Source organism: Triticum urartu, chromosome 2 (genome assembly GCF_003073215.2).
Source record: "Triticum urartu cultivar G1812 chromosome 2, Tu2.1, whole genome shotgun sequence".
Lineage (NCBI taxonomy): Eukaryota > Viridiplantae > Streptophyta > Magnoliopsida > Poales > Poaceae > Triticum > Triticum urartu.
In genome coordinates, this window is record NC_053023.1 from 696654946 (window position 1) to 696658944 (window position 3999).

Sequence of the window (3999 nt, forward strand, 5' to 3'; positions counted from 1 at the left end):
TTCTCCCTGCTCCGCCTCGCCGCGCCGGCGTCCCTTCCCGACCTAGCGCACAGCGACCGGCAGCGGATGGCGGGCTCGTCGTCCGCCTCTTCGGTTGCCGCGGCCTTCGCGATGCCGCTCACCTCCTGCGCGTACACGGAGGCGTGGCTGGGGCTCAACTACTGGGAACAATCCCTCCCCAAGAGCTAAATTAGCGCCGACAGATCTTGATCCGGCACAAAAAATGTCCCTGAAAGGCACAACGGCTGGAGATGCTCTACTTAGCTGGCATCACGAGCAGGAAGCGCCGGCGGCGGCGGGTCAGCAGTCGAGACGGCGGCACCGCGCATCAACTTCCACCGGTGAAAGTTCGGCTTTCGGCCTGTCACGTTTCTCTCTGTCACCCAGCCCAAACTACATAAACAGAGGAGGTGTCTCGCGGTATGTGGACCCTACCCACAGAAAATACGGCCCAGTCCCTCTCACGGACACGTATGCGGCCCGCTCAAAAAACCAAAAACGTATGCGGGCCGCTCCATGTGTACCTTGTCTCTCTTATACCGGGCGAAACGCGACGGCTGCCGAGATCCGCGGCGCTCAGCCCCAGCCTCGCCGCCGCCGCCTTGGATAGCCGGGGCACGTACGCCTAGATTAGGGTGGGGGATGTTCGGGATGCGGGCGAGCGGCGCGGGGATGGGCACCTGTACGACGACCCGGATGCCGTCGCCGTCCTGGCGCTCCTCGACTCCCCGCTTCGACGGCGATAAGTCGACGCGCTCAAGCATCGCGCATGGCGTCTACGCTGACCACGTCTCCCGGCAGGTCCGGCTAGCGTTCCCCTCGTCTCGTTTCATCTCATCTCACGCCGCGGATTTGGGCGACTGAATTGCGTGTGTGCTACTGTGCTTGAGGCGCAGGTGGTCAGGAACGTCTCGCGTAGTCGCTTGAGGTGAAGAAGCTCGTCTAACTCTACCCTGCTCCACTACGCCAAGAAGTAAGCTCAGCCCCTCCCCGGATTCACTGCCAATTAGTGGAAGTGGACTAAGTGCAAGAAAAGAAAGAGGTAATTGTACTGAGGCATGCTTTGACCTAGAAGCTCCTTAAATTTTTTCTTCATATTTGTAATAATTAATATATGTAATATCTATATATAAACGTATCCCTGTATCCATGTTTTTAGAAAATTGGCGTATCAGGCGTATCCCCGTACTGCGTATCCGATACGTATCAAGTATGCGTGCAACATAGTTCGTTTGCAATTTTTTTCTTGTGATTAGTTGAGACAGATTGGAGCTAATTAGGCAGGTTATGGAACAGGTTGTCAAAAAAAAATCTCTTCTTTAGCAAAAACAAGTTTCCTCGATGCTTGGCCTGGACCATGAAATTGCTGGCATTGCAATGTTTGATATGTTAAAATATAATCTTCTGATGTTGCGGACACTTGTGTTTGACACTCGTGCACAATCTTGATTGTAGCTGTGAGTAATCCTAGTCGAGCAGACATGATGCGTTTGCATTCAGGCAAACTTGTCTAAGGAAGTTTGAAACCTGTACAATGCTTCTCCAGTGAAAAACTTCTGCCTGCGTTCATCATAGTGCAAGGAGTGAAAAACCTGACAAAATTAAATCGTGGCTATGGGTGATCCTAGTCCTGCTCCTGCCAGAGCAGACTTGATGTTTTGCACTCGAAGGTTAGGAATGAGAATATGATGTTGCAATTTTGTTGTTTGAAAAAGTCTGAACCATATGCATTATTTCTCTATTAGTGAAGAAACTGCACCTGTCCCCAGTATAGTGCAGTGAGTGAAAGCATCGAGCTTTGCTTTGTGTTTGTGCATGTGCAGCGAGTGAAAGCGTCGAGCTTTGCTTTGTGTTTGTGTGTGTGCACGGGAGGCTGATGGCGCTGTCCGTGGCTGTGGCTAACTACTGAGTATTCGTTATGGTTAGATGGTAAAGATAGCTTACCTGACAAGATCTGACTAGTGCACCGTGCTTGCACGTTCTGTCCAATAATAGTGGTAGCATATATGGCTTTGGTATAATAACTGATTAGCTCAGTTCTGACATACTGAACTAGAAAGAATTTATGAGTGTCAGTAAGCTCATCACCCGAGAGATATGCCCGTCTTGTCTCAACTGAATTGTCAAGAGTGGGGATAATTTTTTTTACAGAAGAGGAGAATAATTTTTGATATATAAGGATGTTTGCATCACAAACTTGTTATATTAGTTTCTTGGTTGTTTGGATGTACGTATAAGTTTAGGATTGGAATAATATGATTTCTGGTTATAGATTCTTGGTTGTTTCTTAGAGAATCTCTAGCTGATACCCTATCCCCAAAAGTCAATTTTTTTAAGGATTAAACTTTTCCTCAGCTAGTAGATGCCTTAAACTTTAATTCCCTATAATTGACATTTGATTCACGCAATTTATCGAACACTTTGCCTGTGAGCAAACCGGCTGCACACATCGAGCTAAATCCATCGCACACACAATGAACTTGCTAAACCCATCATAAAAACATTGAAACAAACCATTGGCAGCTTTCGCTTATTAAACAACTAAATCAAATGATCACATAGATTCCAGCAAAATAAACGATTGACATGGTTGGTGCTGTTGTCCGTATGGAGCACCACGAATCAAATCCAACCCAAGTAAAAAGCTAGTGTCTCTAGTTTCTCACCAAATCTACACCGCAACTGGCTCTCACCTGTCATCCTCTCCCTTTTCTCTCTTGTCGACAAGTGGGCCCTCGTCTCCCTTTTCTCTCTTGTCGACAAGTGGGCCCTACTGAAAGTTTGAAATTAGTGTGTACCGCTTCAGTGTGTAAATTAAGGCATATTTGTTTTGTCGACCCCCTTGGTGTAGTTATGTTTAATCGGGCAGGCCCGTTCTAGCCCATTTCACTTTTTCTGATCTGAAATCCAAGAAACTTGCAAAAATCATATTTATACAACTGCAACTACAAATCATTTCATTCTTTTTCGTAAATTCATCTAAATTTCCCTCTTTCCAAAGATACTACTTTTGTAAATTAGAGCCCTTTGCATGTACTGTTTATCGATTTTGTGCTAATTTTTATTTTTCTCGCATGTAGAAATGTTATTTTCAGGAAGATTCAAGGGATTCGAGTAGTGACCAGAAGCATTGAAGATTTTGCTAAGCAAGGCAAGCAACCTACTTTGATCATGGTGGACCCATATTTGCATACACACTTTATTATTATTTTTCATGCATAAAGTATTGTTTGCTATTATTATTGCCATGGTAAGTAAATTAGCCAGGGTTTAGCTATGACCTATGTGCTTGATATTGACAACCCCTTCTACATACCCACTGGCCACAAATAAATGTGTCACAGGTGCAAGTTTAATACTCCCTCTGGTCCATATTAGTTGTCGTTGATTTAGTACAAGGATGGGAGGGAGTAGTAATCTTTGGCTAGTCATAGGACTTGGGAATAGTATATGTTACTACCTTCATAATGGGTAGTAAAATATGTGTGGTATCATGCAAGTCTTCATTTATTTAGATGTAGAGTCATTTTGCCTTGGATTGCGTTATGTTACGGCAAACACCTTTCTCCTCATTAACCACTTGCCACATATAGCTAAGTTACTCTCCCACTATGACCAACCTTAGCCTACTAGTCACATAAATCATAGGACTTGGGAATAATCTTTGTTGCTCATAACAAATGTATTAACAAACCAAGGGTGCCACTAACGCCCATGGGATGATTCTCAAAACAAGCTTTTACATAATGGAGATTAAGTGGGGATGTTATCAAAAGGCAAAGTGTGCAAGCGTTGATAGTCACAAAAACCTTACATGTGCAAGCACGAACGACAGATGGGTGGGGGAAGCTAGCTCGCAGAGGAAGTCGGCGATAGGATCTGGCGCACCCAAATCGGCACCAACCACAAGCCCAGGAGTGGGCACGTCCATGTCAGGGCATACATGGGCCAGAGGGATGGTCTCGGCCCAATCAGGCGAAACGACTGGGATTGGACTAG

At 45.6% G+C, this 3999-nt stretch overlaps 1 long non-coding RNA gene across 1 annotated transcript; it reads left to right on the top strand.

Annotated features, from left to right (window-relative positions):
• The first annotated feature begins 547 nt into the window (after positions 1 to 547).
• On the top strand, positions 548 to 3783 carry LOC125534187. Its single transcript, XR_007294415.1, has 3 exons — positions 548 to 801; positions 897 to 973; positions 3081 to 3783. It is a non-coding gene; the product is annotated as an uncharacterized LOC125534187 (long non-coding RNA).
• Positions 3784 to 3999: the final 216 nt, after the last annotated feature.